Raw genomic sequence first — 13,453 nt, forward strand, 5'->3', positions numbered from 1 at the left:
CCAAAGAACTCAGACAAAAATCCACTGAACCTATCATATGAAACCCCTAGGCCAGATGAAAAGAAGCTGCTTGGAAGGTCCATAGCTTTCTTCAAGGATCCCAGAGACTCAGTACTAAAGAAAATGATTGCTAAAATCTACAGAAATGGTAAACTGATCTGTGTTATGTCTGGACATCCACAGTTTGCAGAGGCTAAGAAAGAAGATAATGTGAGGCTCAACAACAACAAAAGCAAGTTGTTTTAGATGCCAAGAACCAAGCTAAGAAGCCTGCAATTAAAAATGTTGTATTGCCAACTGAGACATCTGAAATTCTGATTGAAGGAAAGAAAGAAGAACCAAAGTAGACAAAGAGGAAGTTTAGATACAAGATCCATGCAAAGAGGAAGATAGATTTCAATGATGATAAGGAAGACTACATGTCTGTCAAATCTACTACTTCAAGTCAACCAGCCATACCTACAATGAAGGAGGCTGAATTCAAGGTTGATCCTTACATCACCTTTCATGGTGAACCTCTGATTCCCAAGGATGAACCTATAGATTGGGACAACTTGCCTCTTCCTGATCTAAATCTTACAATCTTTGCTAAACAAAGGAAGATAAAAGAAAGAGTAGTCAAAACAGTTAAGCCTGTCAAGCTAAAATCCAAGAAAGTGGCCAAACCCAAACCTACTGTCAAAAAGGGAGATCAACTCTACATATGTGACATCAAAGAATTTTCTGACATAAATCTCTGTTTGGATGGGCTAGAAGAAGTCAGATCCATTGATGCCTATAAGCACCTTCCAGAGAGACTAATCTTCAGGTACAAGGGTGGTAAAGAGATGACATGGCCACTTCACATAATTCTCAATGAAGGTTATTCCACTCTAGTAACCATCTTCTCTACAATCAATAAAAACTTTGGATTTAATATAGTTGCCAAGAAAATGGTACTAAACAAGATTGAGGAGATAAGGAATAGCTGGAGAGGACCAAATGCACTCCCAAGAGTATTGACAATTTCTTTTACTGGAGATAGGGTGCATTTGAGGCCATACTGGATTATGGAGTTCAAGGATGAAAAATACATTAGAAGATTCTTCAGATTGGAAGACCAGCTAAAAATTGCAAGCAATGAAACTATCAAGGAGATGCAAGAAAAGCTGGATCTAACAAATGAGGATGAATCAAAAAATTTCAGACAACTCCAATATCAGATTGAAGAGAATGATGTGAAGCTGGGAAAGAAGTCAAGGCCATCAAAGAAATTATCTAAATTTGCTCAGTCTAGAGGAGCACCTTGAAAATGTTCTGTAAGACTCTCTACAAATCTTTCTTTGTGAGAATTTTCAATAAACTGTAGCACTTGAAATTTTAATCTACTGTATTTCATTCTGTATTCATAGAGTGTTTTGTTATCATCAAGTTTCTCTTAAATTATGGCTACAGTTCTAGTAGACATAAATTGGGGGAGATTGTTAGGAATATGTCGTGTACTTGATGATAACTTGAACAAAGCGCTAAGTAGATTTTTAATTAAGTGAATTTGTAGTTTTCAACGGATGATCATTTCAACATCAGTTGAAAGAGTAGCTTATGTACAATAAGATTAGTAACACATTTCTGCATACTTAAATAGCTTAGTGAACTAGATCTTTGAGGAACATTTAAAGTCATGTTGACTACTAGATTGATAAGCAAGATAGGTTGGTTAATTATAAATAGTTGATGCCTTGTAATCTTGTATAAATGAAATAGAGTTAACTGCCAAGATTATAGTTCAACAGATGATTCATAAAGCTTCAACGGATGCTCAGATAAATCTTCAATGGGTGATCTATATAGTTTCAAAGGATGATCAGCCAAAGTATCAACAGATGATCAACCACAGTTTCATCGGATGATTGAATGAAGCTTCAACGGATGGTCAAATTCAAAAGAGTAGTTGATAGTGACTTGAAAGTCACATGTGTTAATTGTATGCAAATGGAATGTGGCAACCTAATTCAGGTTTTAGAGGATAAAAGAAGCATTTCCATTTCCATGATAAATAGAAGATATTCAAAGATGATGGAAAAAGAAGTGTAGCAGCATGTAATTAGAATAGAAATAGTTTGTCTTATTATCTTGTCTTTTTATCATGTAACTTGGTGATATATAAACCAAGAGTAGCAAGTTGAAATGAATCCAATGAAGGAAGCAATAACCTGAGAAATAGATAAGGCAAAATCTGAAAAGAATTTCTCAGTTCTTGTTCTTCAACTTGTAAGCAGTTGTGTACATTTTGTAACACATGGTTCTCTACTTAATATATATCTTCGGTGGAAAAGTTTAATCCACCAGAAAGTTTTTAAATACTTGTATTTATTTACTTTGTGTTTTGATTTCAAGATTACTTTCATTCTGCACCATTGCCAATTCAAACATAATTATATATTTATAAAAGAACCGTTCTTGAAATCTAAAAAGAAGCCAGAATTATATTCAACCCCCCCTTCTGTAATTCTTGTTTAGATTGTTTGGAAATAACAGTTTCATCAGTTTTAACTGAAGAATATGTGCAAAATACTCAAGCACCTTCATGTGCCAAACAATCTTCATAAATTGATAGGTTTGAGGGTAGTACTCTTAAGGGGGAGTTATCTAAATCCTCTCCAATTCAATTGAAGGTTCCTCTAGCAGGGACAATTCTTCTCAAAATCCTAGCTGAAATTGCACTGTCAATTGAAGTTATGGGTAAAACTGCCAATGATCCAACTATTGGGGAGGCAAGCATAGCACATTCAAGTGCCAGTTCTTTGAAAGAAGAATAAGGGTTTGAGACCATGGTACATGACAGTAACCTGGTCAAATCCCCTCCAATTCAAATGGAGGTTCCCATTATTGATGAACAAACCACTGTCACAATCACAATTCCAACTGTGAGTACAACTGTGACTTCTATCACAGGTGATGTTCCTACCTCCATACCCTCTACCTCAAACATATTTCAACAAACATCTATCCCAAACACTTCAAACATAACTGACCATCATTCGACCTCAAACACCAACCGTCAACCCTCACACCTCATAGCTCAATGGCTACAAGATGCTCAAGCCCAACCAACAACTGTTAATGATCTTTTGGTTGAGCAACTTGCAGGCCTAGCTAATATCACCCAGCACCTCCTCACTACAGATATGTCAAACAAGACTATCAAGCAATACTACTTTATTACAAGGAGGATGTTAAAGAGTAAAAAGAGAAGATTGTAGATGAAACAAATGGTAATATGGATGCATGGATTTCCAAGGACTTTACCACAACTATGGAGGAGGCCTTAGCAAAGTTTAGAGTTGAATATGTGACCATTTTGGGAAGCAATGCTAAGGTCCTCACTCCCCAAGAAGTATATGATGTTGTGATAAAGGTGTACAAAGCACAATTGAAGGTCTTTCATCATATTGGAAGAGCTGTGGAAAATGGGAAAGCATCAAGTTGCAGTAAAGAAAGTGGTTAATGACAGGATTGATGAGCTGATGCCCATATTTCAATATATCAAGACCAAGTTCAACAGGTTTTCTGACAGGCTTCAAGCCCTCTCTCTAACCCCAGTGGAAGAAAGTTTGTCTAAGTTGAGAGAGCATTTCAAAGCTTTGAATGAAGTGATCCAGAAATAAATCACTTAGAATAATGACTCAAAGGTCAAGCTGGATCAGCTGTACAAAGCTAGGTTTGAACCTTCAGCCTTGGTCATAAGGGAGTTCAGGAAGGCTCTGCAAAATTCTGTAGGTACTTTGACAACATCTAGTTCACAACAACCAATGTCTACCTCAAAAAATCTGTAAATAAAGTCTCTACAAGCATAAGTCTCCTCTCTTCAAGCCTCCAATGATTCTCTTATAGCTCAAGTTAGTTCTCTCACTACTTTGGTGCAATCTCAACAACATGATATTAAGTCCTTGGTAGACTCCCACAAGCATCTTAAAATGCAAAACTCAATCTCTTTGGGAGCTATCATGGGAGCCTTAAATGTACCTCTGCCAGAAACTGCTCAATCAGTAGATCCCAACTCCCTCTACCTTCAATCAATTTTCCTACTAACCAGACTAAGGGGGAGATGGTGACCAAGCCAAAATTAACAAGCCAAAGCCAAATCACTCCAAGTGCTCATGAAGTTGGTAAAGACAGACTCCACTTGGATGTAGAAGGACCTTGCCTTGACAAAGAGTTCAATGAATTGCTCACAGCACTGAGAGTCTCTCTAAACAACAACTACATCACATACAAAAGGACTTTGGTCAAGAATATAAACTTTCTGAGAGTAGTGATAGTAAAAGTTGGCAATTTCAGAGAAAAGAGAATAGTTGCCAATATCAATGACTGTGGTGTAGACAGATGTCTGCAGGTGTCTCTCCAAAATCTTCAATCCAAAAGAGCATCTGAGCTGGATGTCATCATTGAGAAAGTCAACAGGGTGATTCCAGAAGACACTCAATTACTTGGAGAACTTAAAAATGCACAAATTGTTGCATTTCCTGAAGCTTATCTTCAACCAAGTAAGGGGTGGTTTACATATGCTCTTCAACCAGAAAATACAAATAATTCATAATTCCAAAATACTGTGTGATGGGTAATCTAAGATTAATCACGACATTGGAAACTGATCTAAAGACTAAGAAGATGAAGACTGTTGAAGATGATGAAATTATCAAAATTCTAAGCAAATATCTGAGAAATGATGAAACTGTGTTTCCCAAAACTCAAATCAATACTAAAGATGACATTAATGATGATGAGCAGAAGAAAGATGATCAAAAACCTTATGGATCAAATCCAAGTCATTCTAGTAAAGCAACTGCCAGCAAGGTGGTGGAGAAGAAGAAAAACAGAGAAGAGAAGAAGGAAAAGGATGACAGTAAGAGGAAGAGAAAAGATGAAGAGGGAGAAATAAAACAACAAAAAGTCCAAGGAATCCAAATCACTCAAACCCATAAACCTAAAAATTTAAACACTCAACAACCTCCAACCTCAAAGCCTAGATTCTTGTACAAACAAACTACAAACTCTTTAATCAAAATACCAATTACATCCAGCCATGTCAGTTTAAAGAAAATCTTAAACCTACCTTCATTCAATCTTCCAATCAAGACTCACTTCAAGACTGTTAGGAGAAAACCAAAGAAAATACAAACTAATGTTGGTGCTATGTGGAACTGCTTTAATCAAGCTGACTTTCTACCTCTAAATAGGAGCATAACAGATGATGACTATTATCAATAACTATCTGAAAAAATAGTCAAAGTTTGGGTTGTCTCTTTGGCAGAAGTCAGAATCTACTACTTGGATGGCTCCTTCATTGTGCTTAGCAGAGAAGTAATGGAAACATATTCAACCACAGAATTGAAGAGGGTAATAAGCTTGATGAAGGATAAGGATACAAGTACAAAAATGTGGAAGGCTGTGATGTTTGAAAGGCTGAGAGAAAGGATTGAAAGGGATGCAAGAATAAAGGCTGAGAGGGAGGAAAGGGAAAGACAGTATGCCAAGGAAATTGAAATGTTTGAACAAAGATCAAATGAGCTCAAGGCAAAGGGGTTGAGTAAAATCTCAAAGGAGGGACATTTTCTGAATATAAAGGTTGGAAAATTCTCCAAATTCAGGGTTAATTATCTCAACAATTACTCATTGGATGAATGACTCAAACTGGAAGCCTTAAGAATAAATAATTGAAGAACTTCAAGTGCTAGTAGATCTTAAAGACCTCATTAGTAAAGAAGTTGGTTACGAGAAATTCACTTGATGACTGTAATTTTTGAACTGATGTAATTACTCAATGTAAAAAAGTTTGTATTTATCAATCTGTCAATTTTTATTTATTTGATTTTAGCTTGGGGATAGTCTTATTATCAGGCATGAATTTGTGATAGCAATCTTCTCACAAATTGGGGGAGATTGTTGTGCAAGACATGCCTGTATAATAACAAGATTAAGTCACATTAACAACCCTAAGATTAAGTTGTATGATAATCTATATCTGTATTATGTATTATGTTTCTCGAGTCTGTAAGAATGGTTAATAGATTAGACTGAGGGATTTTTCTGTAAACAGTTTCAAGCTAATGAATAAACTCTGGAAGAAGATCTAGTCATGATCATGCCTCAGAGAAAAGTGTAGAAGCTTGGAGTTGAATAAAGTTGTTCTATGTAAAATGCTTTAAGTCAAGATATCGATAAGTCACAGATCAAGTTATATCGAGAAGTCATTCGAGAAGTCCAAAATGACTTGTAGAGAAGTCCAAAATGGCTTTGAAAAGTATCAGAGATATCGACAAGTCAAATGAAGATGTAGAGAACTGGAGATATCGACAAGTCATTTCTGAATGTAGAGATCTCAGAGATATCGACAAGTCAAATGAAGATGTAAAAAATTGTAGATATCGACAAATCAATTTCTCACATAGAGATCTCAGAGATATCGATAAGTCAAATTGTGTATATAGAGATCTCAGAGATATTGACAAGTCATTTCTACATACAGAGATCTCAGACATATCGACAAGTCATTTCACATGTAAAGAACTAGAGACCTCGATAAGTCAAATATACCTATAGATAACTCAAAGATATGGATAAGTCATTATACTTATTGATATGTCACTTCTCCATAGAGTAATTATAGATCTCGATATACTATCTCAAATTCAGAATACAAACAAGTTCAAGATTCAAGATTATCAGTCAACAAACAGTTCATTCACTGAATTGGAAAGTCTACAAAGCAGTTTGAAGAATACAAGATCAAGGGCCAAGATTAACTGGACAAAGGGTGGTCACGGACCTGCAAGATTCTGCACAGATTTGCTAACACCAGAAAAGGAAATAGACAACGTTGCTTTAAAAATTGGTTTAGTATATTTTAGCTCAAGTTTTATAAACCTATGCTACTAGTCTATAAAACATGCGCGGGTCCTTAGTTCACAAGTAACACACAAATTTAGATTTTCTTATATTCTCTCAAGATAGAATTTGAGTTCTTATTTTCTTAACAACACAGATTTATAGCAAGACAAGCTTGATTAATACACTTATGTGAGTTTTTGATATATTGTGTTTGTGTTCATTCTGTTAAACATAATATCTACATTTTTTCAACTGCTTTGTTCAAACCATAATCTATAAAGCTTAAAACAGAGAAAAATCCAAGAAATACATTCACCCCCCGGTGTTATATTTCATAGCATTTATTATCTAACAGTTGTCACTTTCTGTGAGTTGTAACACATGTCCTTTGCCTATCTTTTATCTACTTCCTTCCTAGGTGGTGGCGGAGGGTTGTGCGGGCAATTCGAAATCTTGTGTCCTACTTTTCCGCAATGAAAACAAGCACCTGTATTTCAACTAGAGATGCACAAAAAGCCCATCGAGCCGGGCTTTATCCGGGCTTTAAAAATCCGGGTTTTTTTGGAAATGGATCGGGCTGGGCTTTTTTAAAAATCTGGTCGGGCCAGGTTTCCTAAGAAATACAAGACCCGTTTTAGGCCTGCGGGTCGGGCCGAGCCGGGCTTTATCCGGGCTTTTTATTTATATAATAAAAATTATTTTTTATATTTCATAACTCCAACTATGAGTAGTTTAAATACCGGAGAAAATAATATCTTGATATATTAGATAGAGTAGTTTAGACACCGAAATAAATAATTATTTTTTAATATAATTTATAAATAATCATATATACCTTAATTGATTCTAATATTAGAACATAATAATTTAAACATTATAAAAATTAATGCATATTTTCAAATTTTATATAAAAAATCGGCTTTTTAATCGGGCTTTTCAAAATGCCTGGACGTTTATCTTGGCCGAACCGGGTTTTGATCCGGGCTTTTTTAGATCTGGGCTTTTATCCGGGCTTTGTTAAATCCGGGCTTTTATCCGAATTTTTCGGGTTTCAGGCCGGGACAGATTTTTGAGAAAAAGGAGGCCTATTTAAGGCCCGCGGTCGGGCTGAACCGGTCGTGCTTTTTTTCGGATTGGACTTTTCGGGATTTTTCAGGATTGGTTCGGATCGGATTTCAAGCTTCGAATTTTTTGAACATCTCTAATTCCAACTGCAGACTTTGTCGGTATGATTCTTGTTGCACCTCGAACACCTCTCTCGATCACCTTGACCTCCCATGTTATCGTACACGTGTGGTTTCCTGAGTAGTCTCCCTTGAAATGATTGTCCACCATTATGAGCGAACCGCCACTTATTCCAGTTGCAGATGCCTTTTCAGATTCAGCCAAGCCTCTCTCGATCACTAACGCCTTGTTGAGGACAACCTCGTACATCTGAAGTTCAAAAGACGCCACAAAGTTCTTGATGTCGCTTCGAAGTCATTCTTCAAATCTTCGTGCTCGACTACTCTCATCTGCTACTAAGGTCAACGCGTACTTCGCAAGCTTTGCAAATTCTGCTTCGTATTCTTTCACCTTGCTGAAGCCGAATGAAGTCCCTCTCTTTCTGTAGAAGAACTGTTCTCAAAAGTACTTGTCCTCCAAAATGTTCTTGAACTTTGCCCAAGTATAGGGTTCAGAATTTTCTTCAAGATTTATCGTCTCGTTCTTCCTCTTCTCCACGAGCCACCAGTCGTAAGCGTTTCCTTGCAATTAACTGTATTTCTTAGGAAGCCCGGCCCGATCCGATTTTTAAAGAAGCCCGACCCGATCCGTTTCCAAAAAAATTGGGATTTTATAGCCCGGATAAAACCCAGCTTAATGGGCTTTTTGTGCATCTCTAGTTGGAATACAAGTGCTTGTTTTCATTGCGAACCGCCATCAAGAAAGGAAGTTGATAAAAAGATGGGCAAAGGACGTGTGTTTCATCTAACATCCCACATCGATAAGAATTAGAGTATTTGGGACCTTTATAGATACAAGTCAACAACTAATGTGTACCAAATTGCTAGCTTTTTCAGGATGACCTGTGGTGGGTTGTTGGATCTGGTACGCATTCAGTTGTGGGCTTGGATGTTATAAATGATATCAGAGTTCTGCCTGGCAGGAAGTGCAGAGGCACTTCCCGGGTTCCGTATGTATGTTTGTGAGATTGGCGAGGGCATCGATCATATAAGGGGGGGGTGTTTGTAATATCCCATATCGATAAAAATTAGAGCATTTGGGACCTTTATAGATATAAGTCAACAACTAATGTGTACCAAATCGCTAGCTTTTTCAAGCTGACCTATGATGGGTTGTTTGGTCCGGTACACATTCGGTTGTGGGCTTGGATGTTAAAATTATTTTCTGATACTAGAGTAACAGTCTCAGCAAATCACACTCAAGAATGACAGAGGTGATGTTATGCTCCCGAGCATGCTTAAGGCCATAGTAAATTCTCAGAGTTGTGCATGCAAGGCACATCAAGGCCTATCATCCCCAATAGCTACAGACCCAATCGCCAATATAACCCTTAACATACAACCTACAAATGTTTTCATTGCAGTTTTGTTGACTATGCCTTTCACATTGATCTTGCAATGGTAATCTACTGATTTGCTCCAAATTGTCAAAACTTCAAAATATTATGTTTGTGTGTTTAGTATTTGTCTATGTAAATTTGGGGTGTTGAGCACAAAAATAAAGTTGAAGTTATAACCATTATAACAGTTATAGATATAAAGGAATTTAGGTTGTAACTAGTCCTTTTTAAAGCAAAACAAGTTGCAAATTTTAATTTTTAACGATGACTAAATCCCACTAATGCATGTCATTGTTGTAAGGACCAAAACCATCCACTATCAAGTTCCAAGGCAATATGAGCATATTTTTATACAAAATAAAATACAAATTCGAAATATAATTGCAAAACAATGAACTTCTAATATATTTTCAAAAGTGAAGTACATTAGTGTGTCTGCAGTTAGCACAACAAAGACTCCACCTACACTACCATGAACATTAATAACATCAATAGGTCCTTCAATTAATTTCTTCTTTTTTCGTAGCATAAATTTCTTCTTTGACATAGACTACTTCTTAGTATTATCCTTTGTGCTGGAACCACCTACATTGTCATAAGCTTAACCTCCTTCAACCGTTTTATCATATTTCTACAATTATAAATAAGTGGTATCAAATTAAATATATTTAATTTTAAATTGTTATCTAAATTAAGTAAATTGATTACACCAAATATGAGTAAATAAATTGAAAATTGTGATCAAAATTTAGTTAATTAAAGACATTAAATATGAGAAAATTAATTATAAACACTGATTAAAATGGTACATTTACTTGACATGTCCTAACTGCATATAATAGTAGTTTTTTTTTCTTTTTCACTTTATTTGTTACATTGTTATGTCACATAGCACCACATCACTTTCTTGTTTCTTTTTTTTTCTCTTTGATCTACTAGGTCGTGTTTTATTCGAGGATGTAGTGGCAAACACATAAAGTAAACATTATTATAATTTTTTATCACAAAACTTGGAATCAATTAAGAAAAATTCTTGTAATTTACACAAATATACGACCAATATACTTATTTTAACATATATGTACAAGCAAAAATATTAATAAATTGACACTATGTATTCATGAATAAGGATGAATAACTCATGACTATGATAACCTATTGCATATGGAGTCTGCTGTAGGGTCCATCTTTTTGTTCACTACAGGAGGCCAAGCCCTAAGAAAGAGTCTTATTCAAGTTTCAGTTGTTATTTTATTCCCAATTTAGAGCTTTTACACAAGAGGGAAATTGCGCAATTCTTGTTACGCACGTTGAATCTGAAATTGCTTCCTATCAAGCTATAGGTGTGAGAGCGATCCTGGTTAAAAGCAAGAGACGACATTGCTCGAGTAAAGCTAATAATTCCGAAATTTCATCATCATTAATAATAGCCGGGTAAACATTCATTCAAAAAATATGCAAGATGATCTGCATAATCTCTCAATAAACAAGTCATCCTTATAATAGAATAGTAAGGATAATTAGGTTTACATAGATTAAGATATATATAAGAGTAGTATATGAATAAGAAAAGTAATAAAAATAAAATTAATACACTAAATGAATCGGTGGGAGGTTGGTGGTATTAATGACATCTGATTTGCCTTCAGGCAAAATATAAGAAAGCATGTCCATTTTATCTATGTTAATTGTAATTTAACAATTATTTCATAGCTTGAACTCGAGATACAAATTTTACAGAATGTCCAAACTACAAGTATACAATCTCCTTCTATATATTAAAAGAGAACTAGGGGAAAATTGAGTCAATAAAATATGTGTGAAGTTACCGTTTTACCCTTATCTATTGAAAACTTACAAAAATGACACTTTATATAATTTGTGCTAAAATAAGAAAAATATATTTGTTTATGCTGGTAATCGAACCCCTAACATCCTATTAGTAACTTAATGTCATAACCATTATCATTGAGTTTATTTTAAAACTCTTATTACATAAAACACATTCTCTCTTCATTCCTATTTTCTTATATTATTTAAACTTTGAGCAAACAATGTGTTGACTATATTGTTATATAATTCCATATATTCAGATTTTATATTAATTTAAAATAAAAAATGTGTGTATTTCATAAAAGATTTTTTATAAGATATATTAAACTTAAGTATAAAGTTATATCAATCAATTTTATAAACAAAATACTAAATATATGGACAATCGGTGAACATTTTTTTTAATTATATTACATATATATTATATTTCCTTAATTTTTTAATATTGAAATAGTGTGTGTGTGTCTGTATGTATGAATATTACAGTCAATTCAAATATTATTATTTTCGTTCATAAATTTATTAATTACACAATTAAATAAAATACACAACTTTCGAAAAAAAAACATAAAATGTAGTAAATTTGAGTTAAGATGAGTTGAAAATTTTAGATCTTCAAAAAAATATAATACTTCACTCAGATGTACGATGAACTCAATATATAAAATCATGTTCTTGAGTTCATCATGACCAAACGAAGAACAAGTCGTAAATTTAGAAAAATACATTAATACTTATCAAACTGTCATTCATAATTTATATAAATATTAACTCATGAGAACTAGCCAAATGATTACATATAGTTAAACAAGGTGAGACAAATCCAAGAATGACTACTAGGGATGCATGCGGGTCATGGGTCATGTTGGACGGATTAAATGCAAAACCTAACTCAACCCATTAATTCAGTTTTAATAATTTTTAACTCCAATAAAGTTCAGGTTAAACTTTATCAGGTCGGGTCGTTTAGAATTTGTTGGGTTGGGTAGGTTAATGTTAAATTAAAAGAAAGCTTGGTGGAATTTCTTAAGTACAAGATTTTACTATAATACTTATTATACTAATCGAGACTCCTTTCGATCAAGTCCCAACATGAATACCGTCAAAGTGTTTATATTATTAGTTAAAGTAAGTTCATATGTCAACTTAAGTAAATAAAAGCTTGGTCATGTACGGTTACATTTAGATGTGACTTTCGAGCAGAAAGTTACATTAATTTATCACACTATTATTAAATGTTAATCGTGTTTAGAAAGGTTGAATACAAAAATTTAACCCAAATCATACTATTACAAGTAAGGGTGTGTGCCGCGTTGAAATGAGCGGGTTAAATACAAAACCCTAACCCAACTCATTTATTTCGGTTTTATTAATCTTTAGATTAAAGTCCGATTTATATTTTTTCAGGTTGGGTTAGGGTCAGCTCGGTAAAAGTAGGGTTGGTTAGGAACTCGCAGGCAGTGTTACAGAAATCGGTAATCGGGGAAGATCGGTCACATGATCTTATAAGGATTAATCGTGGATTAATCAGAAGGATCGAGGATTAATCGAAATAATTAATCGGAGTGAAAATCGAATATATTTTATTAAATTTAATATAAAAATTATTTATACACATAAAATCAGTCATATAAGTTATGTTAATTATTATTTTTATTTATATAAAATTAATCTTTAAAATTTTAGATTTAATCAATTTTTATGTAAATTGATCGGTTGAACCGGGGATTTTGCCCGACTCCAATAAAAAAACTAAAATATAATTCTACTTTCAAGTTCAACTACCAAACCTCAACTTTAGTCGATATACACTATCATATACTCTAATCTATATAACATACACACAAAAGTAGACATCAGAAATCCCCACACAATTCCACACAATTCTTCACAGGGAATCAGATATAGAGTTTAAGTTACACCACTTACTAGTTACTACTCTCAATAATTCTGGCAATTCAATGTCATTCTCCGGCGAACAATCGGAAGAACACCACAATCAGTCATTAGAAATTGATGAAATTCATGAACATCAATCCATTTTAGGGTAATGTTTTTCCCAATTCTCTCCTACGAAATTTGATGGGTGAAAGATAAGGTATGAGTGATGAATCGATTTTATCGGGGTTGGCCCGTATTTTAACCCAATTTTATCTAAACCGGGTTATCCGGCGATCTAGCCAAACA

Source organism: Apium graveolens, chromosome 1 (assembly GCF_009905375.1).
Source record: "Apium graveolens cultivar Ventura chromosome 1, ASM990537v1, whole genome shotgun sequence".
Taxonomy (NCBI): Eukaryota; Viridiplantae; Streptophyta; class Magnoliopsida; order Apiales; family Apiaceae; genus Apium; species Apium graveolens.